The sequence below is a fragment of the Symsagittifera roscoffensis genome, chromosome 4 (assembly GCF_963678635.1).
Source record: "Symsagittifera roscoffensis chromosome 4, txSymRosc1.1, whole genome shotgun sequence".
Taxonomy (NCBI): domain Eukaryota; kingdom Metazoa; phylum Xenacoelomorpha; order Acoela; family Convolutidae; genus Symsagittifera; species Symsagittifera roscoffensis.
In genome coordinates, this window is record NC_087065.1 from 5,964,130 (window position 1) to 5,984,956 (window position 20,827).

Below are 20,827 nucleotides of genomic sequence, written 5' to 3' on the forward strand. Positions count from 1 at the left end.
AAATTTTGGGCTCTTATCTTCTTCACTTTAAAACCAAACCAATTTTATGTTTATTTTTTTTCAATTTATGAATGGATTAAGTCCATGTTTTTTTGCTTCGATTTAAGTTTTACAAACATTTAATTTCTTCAAATTTCATCCAAAAACCTCTAATCGCAACAAAACTCTTCTTTGTTTTCACATTCTGTTACTTTCACGGTTGAAACAAACAAAAGCTTGCTTTCTTTGGAAAAGTGCATTTTAATCCTTTCGGATTTGCACGCTCCTGGGTGGGATTGAACCACCAACCTTTCGATTATCAGCCGAACGCGCTAGCCGATTGCTCCGCAAGAGCTTAAAGTTTTTGTAATCTCCTGAAAATCAATCATGAAAAATGGACATTTGTGCAGGTGAATTGACATCAAAAGCAGTTTCTTTTTTCAAATGTTTCGCTGACCATAATAGGGGAAGATTTTGAGATACTTTACTAAAATTTACTCAATTCATTATGCTGGAAGTGGACTAAAAAATTAATATATTTTTTACCCAAGGCATTTTCGATGTTCTGTTATGAGAAAGAAAAAAATTTTGGGCTCTTATCTTCTTCACTTTAAAACCAAACCAATTTTATGTTTATTTTTTTTCAATTTATGAATGGATTAAGTCCATGTTTTTTTGCTTCGATTTAAGTTTTACAAACATTTAATTTCTTCAAATTTCATCCAAAAACCTCTAATCGCAACAAAACTTTGCGCCCTTATCTTCTTCACCTTAAAACCAAACCAATTTTATGTAGATTTTTTCTTCAATTTATGAATAGATTAAGTCCATGTTTTTTGTTTCGATTTAAATTTTTACAAACATTTAATTTCTTCGAATTTCATCTAAAAACCTTTAATCGGAAAAAAACTCTTCTTTGTTTTCACTGTCTATTACTTTCACGGTTAAAACAAACAAAAGCTTGCTTTCTTTGGAAAAATGCATAATTATTCCTTTCGGAGTTTCACGCTTCTGCGTGGGCTTGAACCACCAACCTTTCGGTTAACAGCCGAAAGCGCTAGCCGATTGCGCCACCAGAGCTGAAAATTAGTCTAATCTCCTTAAAATCAACCATGTAAGTAAATTGACATTTGTGCAGGTGAAATGACATCAAAAACAGTTTCTTTTTTCAAATGTTTCGCTTCCCATACTAGGGGACAATTTTGAGATACTTTACTAAATTTTACTCAATTCATTATGCTGGAAGTGGAATAAAAAGTTAATATTTTTTACCCAAGGCATTTTCGATGTTCTGTTATGAGAAAGCGAAAAATTTTGCGCCCTTATCTTCTTCATCTTAAAACCAAACCAATTTTATGTTGATTTTTCTTTCAATTTATGAATAGATTAAGTCCATGTTTTGTTCTTCGATTTAAATTTTTACAAACATTTAATTTCTTCGAATTTCATCTAAAAACCTCTAATCGGAACAAAACTCTTCTTTGTTTTCACTGTCTGTTACTTTCACGGTTAAAACAAACAAAAGCTCGCTTTCTTTGGAAAAATGCATAATTTTTCCTTTCGGATTTCCACGCTCCTGGGTGGGCTTGAACCACCAACCTTTCGGTTAACAGCCGAACGCGCTAGCCGATTGCGCCACAAAAGCTGAAAGTTTGTCTAATCTCCTGAAAATCAATCATGTAAGTAAATTGACATTTGTGCAGGTGAATTAACATCAAAAACAGTATCTTTTTTCAAATGTTTCGCTTCCCATACTAGGGGAAGGTTTTGGGATACTTTACTAAAAATTGCTCAGTTCATTTTGCTGGAAGTGGACCAAAATGTGAAAAATTTTTACGCAAGGCAATTTCGATGTTCTGTTGTGAGAAAGAAAAAAATTTTGGGCTCTTATCTTCTTCACTTTAAAACCAAACCAATTTTATGTTTATTTTTTTTCAATTTATGAATGGATTAAGTCCATGTTTTTTTGCTTCGATTTAAGTTTTACAAACATTTAATTTCTTCAAATTTCATCCAAAAACCTCTAATCGCAACAAAACTCTTCTTTGTTTTCACATTCTGTTACTTTCACGGTTGAAACAAACAAAAGCTTGCTTTCTTTGGAAAAGTGCATTTTAATCCTTTCGGATTTGCACGCTCCTGGGTGGGATTGAACCACCAACCTTTCGATTATCAGCCGAACGCGCTAGCCGATTGCTCCGCAAGAGCTTAAAGTTTTTGTAATCTCCTGAAAATCAATCATGAAAAATGGACATTTGTGCAGGTGAATTGACATCAAAAGCAGTTTCTTTTTTCAAATGTTTCGCTGACCATAATAGGGGAAGATTTTGAGATACTTTACTAAAATTTACTCAATTCATTATGCTGGAAGTGGACTAAAAAATTAATATATTTTTTACCCAAGGCATTTTCGATGTTCTGTTATGAGAAAGCATACAATTTTGCGCCTTTAACTTCTTCACCTTAAAACCAAATTAAATTTTATGTAGATTTTTTCTTCAATTTATGAATAGATTAAAACCATGTTTTTTTGTTTCGATTTAAATTTTTACAAACATTTAATTTCTTCGAATTTCATCTAAAAACCTCTAATCGGAACAAAACTCTTCTTTGTTTTCACTGTCTGTTACTTTCACGGTTAAAACAAACAAAAGCTTGCTTTCTTTGGAAAAATGCATAATTATTCCTTTCGGAGTTGCACGCTCCTGGGCGGGATTGAGCCACCAACCTTTCGGTTAACAGCCGAACGCGCTAGCCGATTGCGCCACAACAGCTGAAAAATAATCTAATCTCCTTAAAATCAACCATGAAGTAAATTGACATCTGTGCAGGTGAAATGACATCAAAAACAGTTTCTTTTTTCAAATGTTTCGCTTCCCATACTAGGGGACAATTTTGAGATGCTTTACTAAAATTCACTCAATTCATTATGCTGGAAGTGGAATAAAAAGTTAATATTTTTTACCCAAGGCATTTTCGATGTTCTGTTATGAGAAAGCGAAGAATTTTGCGCCCTTATCTTCTTCATCTTAAAACCAAACCAATTTTATGCTGATTTTTCCTTCAATTTATGAATAGATTAAGTCCATGTTTTTTTGCTTCGATTTAAATTTTTACAAACATTTAATTTCTTCAAATTTCATCTAAAAACCTCTAATCGGATCAAAACTCTTCTTTGTTTTCACTGTCTGTTACTTTCACTGTTAAAACAAACAAAAGCTTGCTTTCTTTGGAAAAATGCATAATTTTTCCTTTCGGAGTTCCCCGCTCCTGGGTGGGCTTGAACCACCAACCTTTCGGTTAACAGCCGAACGCTCTAGCCGATTGCGCCACAAGCGCTGAAAGTTTGTCTAATCTCCTGAAAATCAATCATGTAAGTAAATTGACATTTGTGCATGTGAATTGACATCAACAACAGTTTCTTTTTTCAAATGTTTCGCTTCCCATAATAGGGGAAGATTTTGAGATACTTTACTAAAATTTACTCAATTCTTTATGCTGGAAGTGGACTAAAAAATTGATATTTTTTTAACAAAGGCATTTTCAATGTTCTGTTATGAGAAAGCAAAAAACTTTGCGCCCTTATCTTCTTCACCTTAAAACCAAACCAATTTTATGTAGATTTTTTCTTCAATTTATGAATAGATTAAGTCCATGTTTTTTGTTTCAATTTAAATTTTTACAAACATTTAATTTCTTCAAATTTCATCCAAAAACCTCTAATCGCAACAAAACTCTTCTTTGTTTTCACATTCTGTTACTTTCACGGTTGAAACAAACAAAAGCTTGCTTTCTTTGGAAAAGTGCATTTTAATCCTTTCGGATTTGCACGCTCCTGGGTGGGATTGAACCACCAACCTTTCGATTATCAGCCGAACGCGCTAGCCGATTGCTCCGCAAGAGCTTAAAGTTTTTGTAATCTCCTGAAAATCAATCATGAAAAATGGACATTTGTGCAGGTGAATTGACATCAAAAGCAGTTTCTTTTTTCAAATGTTTCGCTGACCATAATAGGGGAAGATTTTGAGATACTTTACTAAAATTTACTCAATTCATTATGCTGGAAGTGGACTAAAAAATTAATATATTTTTTACCCAAGGCATTTTCGATGTTCTGTTATGAGAAAGCATACAATTTTGCGCCCTTAACTTCTTCACCTTAAAACCAAATTAAATTTTATGTAGATTTTTTCTTCAATTTATGAATAGATTAAAACCATGTTTTTTTGTTTCGATTTAAATTTTTACAAACATTTAATTTCTTCGAATTTCATCTAAAAACCTCTAATCGGAACAAAACTCTTCTTTGTTTTCACTGTCTGTTACTTTCACGGTTAAAACAAACAAAAGCTTGCTTTCTTTGGAAAAATGCATAATTATTCCTTTCGGAGTTGCACGCTCCTGGGCGGGCTTGAGCCACCAACCTTTCGGTTAACAGCCGAACGCGCTAGCCGATTGCGCCACAACAGCTGAAAAATAATCTAATCTCCTTAAAATCAACCATGAAGTAAATTGACATCTGTGCAGGTGAAATGACATCAAAAACAGTTTCTTTTTTCAAATGTTTCGCTTCCCATACTAGGGGACAATTTTGAGATGCTTTACTAAAATTTACTCAATTCATTATGCTGGAAGTGGAATAAAAAGTTAATATTTTTTACCCAAGGCATTTTCGATGTTCTGTTATGAGAAAGCGAAGAATTTTGCGCCCTTATCTTCTTCATCTTAAAACCAAACCAATTTTATGCCGATTTTTCCTTCAATTTATGAATAGATTAAGTCCATGTTTTTTTGCTTCGATTTAAATTTTTACAAACATTTAATTTCTTCAAATTTCATCTAAAAACCTCTAATCGGAACAAAACTCTTCTTTGTTTTCACTGTCTGTTACTTTCACTGTTAAAACAAACAAAAGCTTGCTTTCTTTGGAAAAATGCATAATTTTTCCTTTCGGAGTTCCCCGCTCCTGGGTGGGCTTGAACCACCAACCTTTCGGTTAACAGCCGAACGCGCTAGCCGATTGCGCCACAAGCGCTGAAAGTTTGTCTAATCTCCTGAAAATCAATCATGTAAGTAAATTGACATTTGTGCATGTGAATTGACATCAACAACAGTTTCTTTTTTCAAATGTTTCGCTTCCCATAATAGGGGAAGATTTTGAGATACTTTACTAAAATTTACTCAATTCTTTATGCTGGAAGTGGACTAAAAAATTGATATTTTTTTTAACAAAGGCATTTTCGATGTTCTGTTATGAGAAAGCAAAAAACTTTGCGCCCTTATCTTCTTCACCTTAAAACCAAACCAATTTTATGTAGATTTTTTCTTCAATTTATGAATAGATTAAGTCCATGTTTTTTGTTTCAATTTAAATTTTTACAAACATTTAATTTCTTCGAATTTCATCTAAAAACCTCTAATCGGAACAAAACTCTTCTTTGTTTTCACTGTCTATTACTTTCACGGTTAAAACAAACAAAGCTTGCTTTCTTTGGAAAAAAGCAGAATTATTCCTTTCGGAGTTGCACGCTCCTGGGCGGGCTTGAGCCACCAACCTTTCGGTTAACAGCCGAACGCGCTAGCCGATTGCGCCACAACAGCTGAAAAATAATCTAATCTCCTTAAAATCAACCATGAAGTAAATTGACATCTGTGCAGGTGAAATGACATCAAAAACAGTTTCTTTTTTCAAATGTTTCGCTTCCCATACTAGGGGACAATTTTGAGATGCTTTACTAAAATTTACTCAATTCATTATGCTGGAAGTGGAATAAAAAGTTAATATTTTTTACCCAAGGCATTTTCGATGTTCTGTTATGAGAAAGCGAAGAATTTTGCGCCCTTATCTTCTTCATCTTAAAACCAAACCAATTTTATGCTGATTTTTCCTTCAATTTATGAATAGATTAAGTCCATGTTTTTTTGCTTCGATTTAAATTTTTACAAACATTTAATTTCTTCAAATTTCATCTAAAAACCTCTAATCGGAACAAAACTCTTCTTTGTTTTCACTGTCTGTTACTTTCACTGTTAAAACAAACAAAAGCTTGCTTTCTTTGGAAAAATGCATAATTTTTCCTTTCGGAGTTCCCCGCTCCTGGGTGGGCTTGAACCACCAACCTTTCGGTTTACAGCCGAACGCGCTAGCCGATTGCGCCACAATCGCTGAAAGTTTGTCTAATCTCCTGAAAATCAATCATGTAAGTAAATTGACATTTGTGCATGTGAATTGACATCAACAACAGTTTCTTTTTTCAAATGTTTCGCTTCCCATAATAGGGGAAGATTTTGAGATACTTTACTAAAATTTACTCAATTCTTTATGCTGGAAGTGGACTAAAAAATTGATATTTTTTTTAACAAAGGCATTTTCGATGTTCTGTTATGAGAAAGCAAAAAACTTTGCGCCCTTATCTTCTTCACCTTAAAACCAAACCAATTTTATGTAGATTTTTTCTTCAATTTATGAATAGATTAAGTCCATGTTTTTTGTTTCAATTTAAATTTTTACAAACATTTAATTTCTTCGAATTTCATCTAAAAACCTCTAATCGGAACAAAACTCTTCTTTGTTTTCACTGTCTATTACTTTCACGGTTAAAACAAACAAAGCTTGCTTTCTTTGGAAAAAAGCAGAATTATTCCTTTCGGAGTTTCACACTCCTGGGTGGGCTTGAACCACCAACCTTTCGGTGAACACCCGAAAGCGCTAGCCGATTGCGCCACCAGAGCTGAAAAATAGTCTAATCTCCTTAAAATCAACCATGTAAGTAAATTGACATTTGTGCAGGTGAAATGACATCAAAAACAGTTTCTTTTTTCAAATGTTTCGCTTCCCATACTAGGGGACAATTTTGAGATACTTAACTAAAATTTACTCAATTCATTATGCTGGAAGTGGAATAAAAAGTTAATATTTTTTACCCAAGGCATTTTCGATGTTCTGTTATGAGAAAGCGAAAAATTTTGCGCCCTTATCTTCTTCATCTTAAAACCAAACCAATTTTATGTTGATTTTTCCTTCAATTTATGAATAGATTAAGTCCATGTTTTGTTCTTCGATTTAATTTTTTACAAACATTTAATTTCTTCGAATTTCATCTAAAAACCTCTAATCGGAACAAAACTCTTCTTTGTTTTCACTGTCTGTTACTTTCACGGTTAAAACAAACAAAGCTCGCTTTCTTTGGAAAAATGTATAATTTTTCCTTTCGGAGTTCCACGCTCCTGGGAGGGCTTGAACCACCAACCTTTCCGTTAACAGCCGAACGCGCTAGCCGATTGCGCCACAAGAGCTGAAAGTTTGTCTAATCTCCTGAAAATCAATCATGTAAGTAAATTGACATTTGTGCATGTGAATTGACATCAACAACAGTTTCTTTTTTCAAATGTTTCGCTTCCCATACTAGGGGACGATTTTGAAAAACTTTACTAAAATTTACTCAATACATTATGCTGGAAGTGGACTAAAAAATTAAAATATTTTTTACCCTAGGCATTTTCGATGTTCTGTTATGAGAAAGCAAAAAATTTTGCGCCCTTATCTTCTTCACCTTAAAACCAAACCAATTTTATGTAGATTTTTTCTTCAATTTATGAATAGATTAAGTCCATGCTTTTTTGTTTCGATTTAAATTTTTACAAACATTTAATTTCTTCGAATTTCATCTAAAAACCTCTAATCGGAACAAAACTTTTCTTTGTTTTCTCTGTCTGTCACTTTCACGGTTAAAACAAACAAAAGCTTGCTTTCTTTGGAAAAATGCATAATTATTCCTTTCGGAGTTGCACGCTCCTGGGTGGGCTTGAACCACCAACCTTTCGGTTAACAGCCGAACGCGCTAGCCGATTGCGCCACAAGAGCTGAAAATTAGTCTAATCTCCTTAAAAATCAACCATGTAAGTAAATTGACATTTGTGCAGGTGAAATGACATCAAAAACAGTTTCTTTTTTCAAATGTTTCTCTTCCACCACTAGGGGACAATTTTGAGATACTTTACTAAAATTTACTCAATTCATTATGCTGGAAGTGGAATAAAAAGTTAATATTTTTTACTCAAGGCATTTTCGATGTTCTGTTATGAGAAAGCGAAAAACTTGGCGCCCTTATCTTCTTCATCTTAAAACCAAACATATTTTATGTTGATTTTTCCTTCAATTTATGAATAGATTAAGTCCATGTTTTTTTCTCTTCGATTTAAATTTTTACAAACATTTAATTTCTTCGAATTTCATCTAAAAACCTCTAATCGGAACAAAACTCTTCTTTGTTTTCACTGTCTGTTACTTTCACTGTTAAAACAAACAAAAGCTTGCTTTCTTTGGAAAAATGCATAATTTTTCCTTTCGGAGTTCCCCGCTCCTGGGTGGGCTTGAACCACCAACCTTTCGGTTAACAGCCGAACGCGCTAGCCGATTGCGCCACAAAAGCTGAAAATTAGTCTAATCTCCTTAAAAATCAACCATGTAAGTAAATTGACATTTGTGCAGGTGAAATGACATCAAAAACAGTTTCTTTTTTCAAATGTTTCTCTTCCACCACTAGGGGACAATTTTGAGATACTTTACTAAAATTTACTCAATTCATTATGCTGGAAGTGGAATAAAAAGTTAATATTTTTTACTCAAGGCATTTTCGATGTTCTGTTATGAGAAAGCGAAAAACTTGGCGCCCTTATCTTCTTCATCTTAAAACCAAACATATTTTATGTTGATTTTTCCTTCAATTTATGAATAGATTAAGTCCATGTTTTTTTCTCTTCGATTTAAATTTTTACAAACATTTAATTTCTTCGAATTTCATCTAAAAACCTCTAATCGGAACAAAACTCTTCTTTGTTTTCACTGTCTGTTACTTTCACTGTTAAAACAAACAAAAGCTTGCTTTCTTTGGAAAAATGCATAATTTTTCCTTTCGGAGTTCCCCGCTCCTGGGTGGGCTTGAACCACCAACCTTTCGGTTAACAGCCGAACGCGCTAGCCGATTGCGCCACAAAAGCTGACAGTTTGTCTAATCTCCTGAAAATCAATCATGTAAGTAAATTGACATTTGTGCATGTGAATTGACATCAACAACAGTTTCTTTTTTCAAATGTTTCGCTTCCCATACTAGGGGACGATTTTGAGATACTTTACTAAAATTTACTCAATACATTATGCTGGAAGTGGACTAAAAAATTAAAATATTTTTTACCCTAGGCATTTTCGATGTTCTGTTATGAGAATGCAAAAAATTTTGCGCCCTTATCTTCTTCGCCTTAAAACCAAACCAATTTTATGTAGATTTTTTCTTCAATTTATGAATAGATTAAGTCCATATTTTTTTGTTTCGATTCAAATTTTTACAAACATTTAATTTCTTCGAATTTCATCTAAAAACCTCTAATCGGAACAAAACTTTTCTTTGTTTTCTCTGTCTGTCACTTTCACGGTTAAAACAAACAAAAGCTTGCTTTCTTTGGAAAAATGCATAATTATTCCTTTCGGAGTTGCACGCTCCTGGGTGGGCTTGAACCACCAACCTTTCGGTTAACAGCCGAACGCGCTAGCCGATTGCGCCACAAGAGCTGAAAATTAGTCTAATCTCCTTAAAAATCAACCATGTAAGTAAATTGACATTTGTGCAGGTGAAATGACATCAAAAACAGTTTCTTTTTTCAAATGTTTCTCTTCCACCACTAGGGGACAATTTTGAGATACTTTACTAAAATTTACTCAATTCATTATGCTGGAAGTGGAATAAAAAGTTAATATTTTTTACTCAAGGCATTTTCGATGTTCTGTTATGAGAAAGCGAAAAACTTGGCGCCCTTATCTTCTTCATCTTAAAACCAAACATATTTTATGTTGATTTTTCCTTCAATTTATGAATAGATTAAGTCCATGTTTTTTTCTCTTCGATTTAAATTTTTACAAACATTTAATTTCTTCGAATTTCATCTAAAAACCTCTAATCGGAACAAAACTCTTCTTTGTTTTCACTGTCTGTTACTTTCACTGTTAAAACAAACAAAAGCTTGCTTTCTTTGGAAAAATGCATAATTATTCCTTTGGGAGTTGCACGCTCCTGGGTGAGCTTGAACCACCAACCTTTCGGTTAACAGCCGAACGCGCTAGCCGATTGCGCCACAAAAGCTGACAGTTTGTCTAATCTCCTGAAAATCAATCATGTAAGTAAATTGACATTTGTGCATGTGAATTGACATCAACAACAGTTTCTTTTTTCAAATGTTTCGCTTCCCATACTAGGGGACGATTTTGAGATACTTTAGTAAAAATTTACTCAATACATTATGCTGGAAGTGGACTAAAAAATTAAAATATTTTTTACCCTAGGCATTTTCGATGTTCTGTTATGAGAATGCAAAAAATTTTGCGCCCTTATCTTCTTCGCCTTAAAACCAAACCAATTTTATGTAGATTTTTTCTTCAATTTATGAATAGATTAAGTCCATATTTTTTTGTTTCGACTTAAATTTTTACAAACATTTAATTTCTTCGAATTTCATCTAAAAACCTCTAATCGGAACAAAACTTTTCTTTGTTTTCTCTGTCTGTCACTTTCACGGTTAAAACAAACAAAAGCTTGCTTTCTTTGGAAAAATGCATAATTATTCCTTTGGGAGTTGCACGCTCCTGGGTGAGCTTGAACCACCAACCTTTCGGTTAACAGCCGAACGCGCTAGCCGATTGCGCCACAAGAGCTGAAAATTAGTCTAATCTCCTTAAAAATCAACCATGTAAGTAAATTGACATTTGTGCAGGTGAAATGACATCAAAAACAGTTTCTTTTTTCAAATATTTCTCTTCCACCACTAGGGGACAATTTTGAGATACTTTACTAAAATTTACTCAATTCATTATGCTGGAAGTGGAATAAAAAGTTAATATTTTTTACTCAAGGCATTTTCGATGTTCTGTTATGAGAAAGCGAAAAACTTGGCGCCCTTATCTTCTTCATCTTAAAACCAAACATATTTTATGTTGATTTTTCCTTCAATTTATGAATAGATTAAGTCCATGTTTTTTTCTCTTCGATTTAAATTTTTACAAACATTTAATTTCTTCGAATTTCATCTAAAAACCTCTAATCGGAACAAAACTCTTCTTTGTTTTCACTGTCTGTTACTTTCACGGTTAAAACAAACAAAAGCTTGCTTTCTTTGGAAACATGCATAATTTTTCTTTTCGGAGTTCCCCGCTCCTGGGTGCGCTTGAACCACCAACCTTTCGGTTAACAGCCGAACGCGCTAGCCGATTGCGCCACAAGAGCTGAAAATTAGTCTAATCTCCTTAAAATCAACCATGTAAGTAAATTGACATTTGTGCAGGTGAAATGACATCAAAAACAGTTTCTTTTTTCAAATGTTTCGCTTCCCACACTAGGGGACAATTTTGAGATACTTTACTAAAATTTACTCAATTCATTATGCTGGAAGTGGAATAAAAAGTTAATATTTTTTACTCATGGCATTTTCGATGTTCTGTTATGAGAAAGCGAAGAGCTTGGCGCCCTTATCTTCTTCATCTTAAAACCAAACATATTTTATGTTGATTTTTTCTTCAATTTATGAATAGATTAAGTCCATGTTTTTTTGTCTCTTCGATTTAAATTTTTACAAACATTTAATTTCTTCGAATTTCATCTAAAAACCTCTAATCGGAACAAAACTCTTCTTTGTTTTCACTGTCTGTTACTTTCACTGTTAAAACAAACAAAAGCTTGCTTTCTTTGGAAAAATGCATAATTTTTCCTTTCGGAGTTCCCCGCTCCTGGGTGGGCTTGAACCACCAACCTTTCGGTTAACAGCCGAACGCGCTAGCCGATTGCGCCACAAAAGCTGACAGTTTGTCTAATCTCCTGAAAATCAATCATGTAAGTAAATTGACATTTGTGCATGTGAATTGACATCAACAACAGTTTCTTTTTTCAAATGTTTCGCTTCCCATACTAGGGGACGATTTTGAGATACTTTACTAAAATTTACCTAATACATTATGCTGGAAGTGGACTAAAAAATTAAAATATTTTTTACCCTAGGCATTTTCGATGTTCTGTTATGAGAATGCAAAAAATTTTGCGCCCTTATCTTCTTCGCCTTAAAACCAAACCAATTTTATGTAGATTTTTTCTTCAATTTATGAATAGATTAAGTCCATATTTTTTTTTTTCGATTTAAATTTTTACAAACATTTAATTTCTTCGAATTTCATCTAAAAACCTCTAATCGGAACAAAACTTTTCTTTGTTTTCTCTGTCTGTCACTTTCACGGTTAAAACAAACAAAAGCTTGCTTTCTTTGGAAAAATGCATAATTATTCCTTTCAGAGTTGCACGCTCCTGGGTGGGCTTGAACCACCAACCTTTCGGTTAACAGCCGAACGCGCTAGCCGATTGCGCCACAAGAGCTGAAAATTAGTCTAATCTCCTTAAAAATCAACCATGTAAGTAAATTGACATTTGTGCAGGTGAAATGACATCAAAAACAGTTTCTTTTTTCAAATGTTTCTCTTCCCACACTAGGGGACAATTTTGAGAAACTTTACTAAAATTTACTCAATTCATTATGCTGGAAGTGGAATAGAAAGTTAATATTTTTACTCAAGGCATTTTCGATGTTCTGTTATGAGAAAGCGAAGAACTTGGCGCCCTTATCTTCTTCATCTTAAAACCAAATTAAATTTTATGTAGATTTTTTCTTCAATTTATGAATAGATTAAGTCCATGTTTTTTTGTTTCGATTTAAATTTTTACAAACATTTAATTTCTTCGAATTTCATCTAAAAACCTCTAATCGGAACAAAACTCTTCTTTGTTTTCACTGTCTGTTACTTTCACGGTTAAAACAAACAAAAGCTTGCTTTCTTTGGAAAAATGCATAATTTTTCTTTTCGGAGTTCCCCGCTCCTGGGTGGGCTTGAACCACCAACCTTTCGGTTAACAGCCGAACGCCCTAGCCGATTGCGCCCCAAGAGCTGAAAACTTGTCTAATCTCCTTAAAAATCAACTATGTAAGTAAATTGACATTTGTGCAGGTGAAATGACATCAAAAACAGTTTATTTTTTCAAATGTTTCGCTTCCCACACTAGGGGACAATTTTGAGATACTTTACTAAAATTTACTCAATTCATTATGCTGGAAGTGGAATAAAAAGTCAATATTTTTTACTCATGGCATTTTCGATGTTCTGTTATGAGAAAGCAAAAAAAATTTTGCGCCCTTATCTTCTTCACCTTAAAACCAAACCAATTTTATGTAGATTTTTTCTTCAATTTATGAATAGATTAAGTCCATGTTTTTTTGCTTCGATTTAAATTTTTACTACAAACATTTAATTTCTTCGAATTTCATCTAAAAACCTCTAATCGGAACAAAACTCTTCTTTGTTTTCACTGTCTGTTACTTTCACGGTTAAAACAAACAAAAGCTTGCTTTCTTTGGAAAAATGCATAATTTTTCTTTTCGGAGTTCCCCGCTCCTGGGTGGGCTTGAACCACCAACCTTTCGGTTAACAGCCGAACGCGCTAGCCGATTGCGCCCCAAGAGCTGAAAACTTGTCTAATCTCCTTAAAAATCAACCATGTAAGTAAATTGACATTTGTGCAGGTGAAATGACATCAAAAACAGTTTCTTTTTTCAAATGTTTCTCTTCCCACACTAGGGGACAATTTTGAGATACCTTACTAAAATTTACTCAATTCATTATGCTGGAAGTGGAATAGAAAGTTAATATTTTTTACTCAAGGCATTTTCGATGTTCTGTTATGAGAAAGCGAAGAACTTGGCGCCCTTATCTTCTTCATCTTAAAACCAAACATATTTTATGTTGATTTTTCCTTCAATTTATGAATAGATTAAGTCCATGTTTTTTTCTCTTCGATTTAAATTTTTACAAACATTTAATTTCTTCGAATTTCATCTAAAAACCTCTAATCGGAACAAAACTCTTCTTTGTTTTCACTGTCTGTTACTTTCACGGTTAAAACAAACAAAAGCTTATTTTCTTTGGAAAAATGCATAATTTTTCCTTTCGGAGTTCCCCGCTCCTGGGTGGGCTTGAACCACCAACCTTTCGGTTAACAGCCGAACGCGCTAGCCGATTGCGCCCCAAGAGCTGAAAACTTGTCTAATCTCCTTAAAAATCAACCATGTAAGTAAATTGACATTTGTGCAGGTGAAATGACATCAAAAACAGTTTCTTTTTTCAAATGTTTCTCTTCCCACACTAGGGGACAATTTTGAGATACTTTACTAAAATTTACTCAATTCATTATGCTGGAAGTGGAATAGAAAGTTAATATTTTTTACTCAAGGCATTTTCGATGTTCTGTTATGAGAAAGCGAAGAACTTGGCGCCCTTATCTTCTTCATCTTAAAACCAAACATATTTTATGTTGATTTTTCCTTCAATTTATGAATAGATTAAGTCCATGTTTTTTTCTCTTCGATTTAAATTTTTACAAACATTTAATTTCTTCGAATTTCATCTAAAAACCTCTAATCGGAACAAAACTCTTCTTTGTTTTCACTGTCTGTTACTTTCACGGTTAAAACAAACAAAAGCTTGCTTTCTTTGGAAAAATGCATAATTTTTCCTTTCGGAGTTCCCCGCTCCTGGGTGGGCTTGAACCACCAACCTTTCGGTTAACAGCCGAACGCGCTAGCCGATTGCGCCACAAAAGCTCACAGTTTGTCTAATCTCCTGAAAATCAATCATGTAAGTAAATTGACATTTGTGCATGTGAATTGACATCAACAACAGTTTCTTTTTTCAAATGTTTCGCTTCCCTTAATAGGGGAAGATTTTGAGATACTTTACTAAAATTTACTCAATTCATTATGCTGGAAGTGGACTAAAAAATTAATACATTTTTTACCCAAGGCATTTTCGATGTTCTGTTATGAGAAAGCAAAAAAAATTTTGCGCCCTTATCTTCTTCACCTTAAAACCAAACCAATTTTATGTAGATTTTTTCTTCAATTTATGAATAGATTAAGTCCATGTTTTTTTTGCTTCGATTTAAATTTTTACTACAAACATTTAATTTCTTCGAATTTCATCTAAAAACCTCTAATCGGAACAAAACTCTTCTTTGTTTTCACTGTCTGTTACTTTCACGGTTAAAACAAACAAAAGCTTGCTTTCTTTGGAAAAATGCATAATCTTTCCTTTCGGAGTTCCACACTCCTGGGTGGGCTTGAACCACCAACCTTTCGGTTAACAGCCGAACACGCTAGCCGATTGCGCCACAAGAGCTGAAAGTTTGTCTAATCTCCTTAAAACCAATCATGTAAGTAAATTGACATTTGTGCATGTGAATTGACATCAACAACAGTTTCTTTTTTCAAATGTTTCGCTTCCCATAATAGGGGAAGATTTTGAGATACTTTACTAAAATTTACTCAATTCATTATGCTGGAAGTGGACTAAAAAACTAATACATTTTTTACCCAAGGCATTTTCGATGTTCTGTTATGAGAAAGCAAAAAAAATTTTGCGCCCTTATCTTCTTCACCTTAAAACCAAACCAATTTTATGTAGATTTTTTCTTCAATTTATGAATAGATTAAGTCCATGTTTTTTTGTTTCGATTTAAATTTTTACAAACATTTAATTTCTTCGAATTTCATCTAAAAACCTCTAATCGGAACAAAACTCTTCTTTGTTTTCACTGTCTGTTACTTTCACGGTTAAAACAAACAAAAGCTTGCTTTCTTTGGAAAAATGCATAATTTTTCCTTTCGGAGTTCCCCGCTCCTGGGTGGGCTTGAACCACCAACCTTTCGGTTAACAGCCGAAAGCGCTAGCCGATTGCGCCACAAAAGCTCACAGTTTGTCTAATCTCCTGAAAATCAATCATGTAAGTAAATTGACATTTGTGCATGTGAATTGACATCAACAACAGTTTCTTTTTTCAAATGTTTCGCTTCCCATAATAGGGGAAGATTTTGAGATACTTTACTAAAATTTACTCAATTCATTATGCTGGAAGTGGACTAAAAAATTAATACATTTTTTACCCAAGGCATTTTCGATGTTCTGTTATGAGAAAGCAAAAAAAATTTTGCGCCCTTATCTTCTTCACCTTAAAACCAAACCAATTTTATGTAGATTTTTTCTTCAATTTATGAATAGATTAAGTCCATGTTTTTTTGCTTCGATTTAAATTTTTACTACAAACATTTAATTTCTTCGAATTTCATCTAAAAACCTCTAATCGGAACAAAACTCTTCTTTGTTTTCATTGTCTGTTACTTTCACGGTTAAAACAAACGAAATCTTGCTTTCTTTGGAAAAATGCATAATCTTTCCTTTCGGAGTTGCACGCTCCTGGGTGGGCTTGAACCACCAACTTTTCGGTTAACAGCCGAACGCGCCAGCCGATTGCGCCAAAAGAGCTGAAAGTTAGTCAAATCTCCTTAAAATCAACCATGTAAAAAAATTGACATAAGTGCAGGTGAATTGACATCAAAAACAGTTTCTTTTTTTGAATGTTTCGCTTCCCATACTAGGGGACAATTTTGAGATACTTTACAAAAATTTACTCAATTCATTAAGCTGGAAGTGGACTAAAAAGTTAATATTTTTTACCCACGGCATTTTCGATGTTCTGTTATGAGAAAGCGAAGAATTTTGCGCCCTTATCTTCTTCACCTTAAAACCAAACCAATTTTATGTTGATTTTTTATTCAATTTATGAATAGATTAAAACCATGTTTTTTTGCTTCGATTTAAATTGTTACAAACATTTAATTTCTTCAAATTTCATCTAAAACCTCTTATCGGAACAAAACTCTTCTTTGTTTTCTCAATCTGTTACTATCACGGTTAAAACAAACAAAAGCTTGCTTTCTTTGGAAAAATGCATAAATATTCCTTTCGGAGTTGCACGCTCCTGGGTTGGCTTGATCCACCAACCTTTCGGTTAACAGCCGAACGCGCCAGCCGATTGCGCCACAAGAGCTGAAAGTTAGTCTAGTCTCCTTAAAATCAACCATGTAAGTAAATTGACATTTGTGCAGGTGAATTGACATCAAAAACGGTTTCTTTTTTCAAATGTTTCGCTTCCCATACTAGGGGACAATTTTGAGATACTTTACTAAAATTTACTCAATTCATTATGCTGGAAGTGGGCTAAAAAGTTAATATTTTTTACCCAAGGCATTTTCGATGTTCTGTTATGAGAAAGCGACGAATTTTGCGCCCTTATCTTCTTCAACTTAAAACCAAACCAATTTTATGTTGATTTTTTCTTCAATTTATGAATAGATTAAAACCATGTTTTTTTGCTTCGATTTAAATTTTTACAAACATTTAATTTCTTCGAATTTCATCTAAAAACCTCTAAGCGGAACAAAACTCTTCTTGGTTTTCACTGTCTGTTACTTTCAAGGTTAAGACAAACAAAAGCTTGCTTTCTTTGGAAAAATGCATAATTATTCCTTTCGGAGATGCACGCTCCTGGGTGGGCTTGAACCACCAACCTTTCGGTTAACATCCGAACGCGCTAGCTGATTGCGCCACAAGCGCTGTAATATTGTCGAATCTCCTTAAAATCAATCATGTAAGTAAATTGACATTTGTGCATGTGAATTGACAACAACAACAACAGTTTCTTTTTTTCAAATGTTTCGCTTCCTATACTAGGGGACGATTTGAAGATACTTTACTAAAGTTTACTCAATTCATTATGCTGGAAGTGGACTAAAATATCAATATATTTTTTATCCAAGGCATTTTCGATGTTCTGCTATGAGAAAGCAAAGAATTTTGCGCCCTTACTTCTTCACCTTAAAACCAAACCAATTTTATGTAGATTTTTTCTTCAATTTATGAATAGATTAAGTCCATGTTTTTTTGTTTCGATTTAAATTTTTACAAACATTTAATTTCTTCGAATTTCATCTAAAAACCTCTAATCGGAACAAAACTCTTCTTTGTTTTCATTGTCTGTTACTTTCACGGTTAAAACAAACGAAAGCTTGCTTTCTTTGGAAAAATGCATAATCTTTCCTTTCGGAGTTGCACGCTCCTGGGTGGGCTTGAACCACCAACTTTTCAGTTAACAGCCGAACGCGCCAGCCGATTGCGCCAAAAGAGCTGAAAGTTAGTCAAATCTCCTTAAAATCAACCATGTAAAAAAATTGACATAAGTGCAGGTGAATTGACAACAAAAACAGTTTCTTTTTTTGAATGTTTCGCTTCCCATACTAGGGGACAATTTTGAGATACTTTACTAAAATTTACTCAATTCATTAAGCTGGAAGTGGACTAAAAAGTTAATATTTTTTACCCACGGCATTTTCGATGTTCTGTTATGAGAAAGCAAAGAATTTCGCGACCTCATCTTCTTCACCTTAAAACCAAACCAACTTTATGTAGATTTTTTCTTCAATTTATGAATAGATTCAGTCCATGTTTTTTTGTTTCGATTTAAATTTTTACAAACATTTAATTTCTTCAAATTTCATCCAAAAACCTCTAATCGGAACAAAACTCTTCTTTGTTTTCATTGTCTGTTACTTTCACGGTTAAAACAAACGAAAGCTTGCTTTCTTTGGAAAAATGCATAATTATTCCTTTCGTAGTTGCACGCTCCTGGGTGGGCTTGAACCACCAACCTTTCGGTTAACAGCCGAACGCGCCAGCCGATTGCGCCACAAGAGCTGAAAGTTAGTCAAATCTCCTTAAAATCAACCATGTATAAAAAAATTGACTTTAGTGCAGGTGAATTGACATCAAAAACAGTTTCTTTTTTCGAATGTTTCGCTTCCCATACTAGGGGACAATTTTGAGATACTTTACTAAAATTTACTCAATTCATTAAGCTGGAAGTGGACTAAAAAGTTAATATTTTTTACCCACGGCATTTTTGATGTTCTGTTATGAGAAAGCGAAGAATTTTGCGCCCGTATCTTCTTCACCTTAAAACCAAACCAATTTTATGTTGATTTTTTCTTCAATTTATGAATAGATTAAAACCATGTTTTTTTGCTTCGATTTAAATTGTTACAAACATTTAATTTCTTCAAATCTATTATATATTTAAATGCGGGCTTCACTATCTCGCCATGTTTAAGCTTTTTCAACGTATTATTTTTGCATGTTTAAGCTATATCGTATATTGCAATGGTTAAGATTTTTTTTTCGATTTTCCAATTTGGTTTTTTTGTGGTTATTTTACCGAGTTTAAGTTAAGCAGCCCAATATCGAATTAGGGGTTGCGAATTTGGCATCCAATTTTGAATGCCCGAATCATTTTAGTTAACGAGATAAGACAATTTTTGAGATTTTTTCAAAAATTTTCAGAAATTTCAAATAACAAAATGTTATTTGAAGTTCGCGATGTTTGAGAGTACTCCGACAGGACCTAACTACACAGTTGAGAATTTCAGATTTTTAAAAACTAATAATAATTTAAGTTTTCTGAAAAATTTTGAAAAAATCACAAAAAACGTCATATCTCGAAAACTAAATGTTATTTAACAAAATGTTCTGAAGTTCCCAACCCTGTAGTTAGGTGCTGTCGGAGTACTCTAAGGAGTTACAAATCTTGCCTCCAAATATGACTGTTCAAATCCTTGTAGTTTTCGAGATATGACGTTTTTTGTGATTTTTTCAAAAAAATTTTGAATTTTTTTTTCGCAAAATCTAAAATTCCCAACCGTGTATTTGGGTCCTGTCAGAGTAATCTCAAAGATTGTGAATCTTGCCTCCAAATATGACTGCTCAATTCTTTGTAGTTTTCGAGATATGACGTTTTTTGTGAATTTTTCAAAATTTTTCAGAAAACAAATTATTATTAGTTTTTAAAAATCTGAAATTCTAAACTCTGTAGTTAGGTCCTGTCGGAGTACTCTCAAACATCGCGAATCTTGCCTCCAAATTTGATTGCTCAATTCTTTGTAGTTTTCGAGATATGACGTTTTTTGTGATTTTTTCAAAATTTTTCAGAAAACTTAAATTATTATTAGTTTTTAAAAATCTGAAATTCTCAACTCTGTAGTTAGGTCCTGTCGGAGTACTCTCAAACATCGCGAATCTTGCCTCCAAATTTGATTGCTCAATTCTTTGTAGTTTTCGAGATATGCCGTTTTTTGTGATTTTTTCAAAATTTTTCAGAAAACTTAATAATTAATAGTTTTTAAAAATCTGAAATTCCCAACCCTGTAGTTAGGTCCTGTCGGAGTACTCTCAAAGATTGCGAATCTTGCCTCCAAGTATGACTGCTCAATTCTTTGTAGTTTTCGAGATATGACGTTTTTTGTGATTTTTTCAAAATTTTTCAGAAAACTTAAATTATTATTAGTTTTTAAAAATCTGAAATTCTCAACTGTGCAGTTAGGTCCTGTCGGAGTACTCTCAAACATCGCGAATCTTGCCTCCAAATTTGATTGCTCAATTCTTTGTAGTTTTCGAGATATGACGTTTTTTGTGATTTTTTCAAAATTTTTCAGAAAACTTAATAATTAATAGTTTTTAAAAATCTGAAATTCCCAACCCTGTAGTTAGGTCCTGTCGGAGTACTCTCAAAGATTGCGAATCTTGCCTCCAAGTATGACTGCTCAATTCTTTGTAGTTTTCGAGATATGACGTTTTTTGCGATTTTTTCAAAATTTTTCAGAAAACTTGAATTAGTTCTTTTCTTTAAAAATCTGAAATTCCCAACACTGTAGTTAGGTCCTGTCGGAGTACTCTCAAACATCGCGAATCTTGCCTCCAAATTTGATTGCTCAATTCTTTGTAGTTTTCGAGATATGACGTTTTTTGTGATTTTTTCAAAATTTTTCAGAAAACTTAATAATTAATAGTTTTTAAAAATCTGAAATTCTCAACTCTGTAGTT

General features: G+C 33.3%; 1 protein-coding gene and 18 non-coding genes across 19 annotated transcripts in view; all 19 read right to left on the reverse strand.

Annotated features, from left to right (window-relative positions):
• Positions 1 to 20,827, reverse strand: part of LOC134844216 (uncharacterized protein F21D5.5-like) — a 190,112-nt gene that overhangs the window by 84,615 nt on the left and 84,670 nt on the right. The window lies entirely within an intron of this gene.
• Trnan-guu (transfer RNA asparagine (anticodon GUU)) lies at positions 1,551 to 1,624 on the reverse strand. Its single transcript has one exon. It is a non-coding gene; the product is annotated as a tRNA-Asn (tRNA).
• On the reverse strand, positions 4,941 to 5,014 carry Trnan-guu (transfer RNA asparagine (anticodon GUU)). Its single transcript has one exon. It is a non-coding gene; the product is annotated as a tRNA-Asn (tRNA).
• Positions 6,072 to 6,145, reverse strand: Trnay-gua (transfer RNA tyrosine (anticodon GUA)). The gene has a single exon. It is a non-coding gene; the product is annotated as a tRNA-Tyr (tRNA).
• Trnan-guu (transfer RNA asparagine (anticodon GUU)) lies at positions 7,770 to 7,843 on the reverse strand. The gene has a single exon. It is a non-coding gene; the product is annotated as a tRNA-Asn (tRNA).
• Trnan-guu (transfer RNA asparagine (anticodon GUU)) lies at positions 8,338 to 8,411 on the reverse strand. The gene has a single exon. It is a non-coding gene; the product is annotated as a tRNA-Asn (tRNA).
• Positions 8,906 to 8,979, reverse strand: Trnan-guu (transfer RNA asparagine (anticodon GUU)). Its single transcript has one exon. It is a non-coding gene; the product is annotated as a tRNA-Asn (tRNA).
• On the reverse strand, positions 9,474 to 9,547 carry Trnan-guu (transfer RNA asparagine (anticodon GUU)). The gene has a single exon. It is a non-coding gene; the product is annotated as a tRNA-Asn (tRNA).
• Trnan-guu (transfer RNA asparagine (anticodon GUU)) lies at positions 10,042 to 10,115 on the reverse strand. The gene has a single exon. It is a non-coding gene; the product is annotated as a tRNA-Asn (tRNA).
• Positions 10,611 to 10,684, reverse strand: Trnan-guu (transfer RNA asparagine (anticodon GUU)). The gene has a single exon. It is a non-coding gene; the product is annotated as a tRNA-Asn (tRNA).
• On the reverse strand, positions 11,179 to 11,252 carry Trnan-guu (transfer RNA asparagine (anticodon GUU)). Its single transcript has one exon. It is a non-coding gene; the product is annotated as a tRNA-Asn (tRNA).
• On the reverse strand, positions 11,748 to 11,821 carry Trnan-guu (transfer RNA asparagine (anticodon GUU)). Its single transcript has one exon. It is a non-coding gene; the product is annotated as a tRNA-Asn (tRNA).
• Positions 12,316 to 12,389, reverse strand: Trnan-guu (transfer RNA asparagine (anticodon GUU)). The gene has a single exon. It is a non-coding gene; the product is annotated as a tRNA-Asn (tRNA).
• Positions 13,455 to 13,528, reverse strand: Trnan-guu (transfer RNA asparagine (anticodon GUU)). The gene has a single exon. It is a non-coding gene; the product is annotated as a tRNA-Asn (tRNA).
• Trnan-guu (transfer RNA asparagine (anticodon GUU)) lies at positions 14,023 to 14,096 on the reverse strand. Its single transcript has one exon. It is a non-coding gene; the product is annotated as a tRNA-Asn (tRNA).
• On the reverse strand, positions 14,591 to 14,664 carry Trnan-guu (transfer RNA asparagine (anticodon GUU)). Its single transcript has one exon. It is a non-coding gene; the product is annotated as a tRNA-Asn (tRNA).
• Trnan-guu (transfer RNA asparagine (anticodon GUU)) lies at positions 15,165 to 15,238 on the reverse strand. The gene has a single exon. It is a non-coding gene; the product is annotated as a tRNA-Asn (tRNA).
• Trnan-guu (transfer RNA asparagine (anticodon GUU)) lies at positions 15,735 to 15,808 on the reverse strand. The gene has a single exon. It is a non-coding gene; the product is annotated as a tRNA-Asn (tRNA).
• Positions 18,576 to 18,649, reverse strand: Trnan-guu (transfer RNA asparagine (anticodon GUU)). The gene has a single exon. It is a non-coding gene; the product is annotated as a tRNA-Asn (tRNA).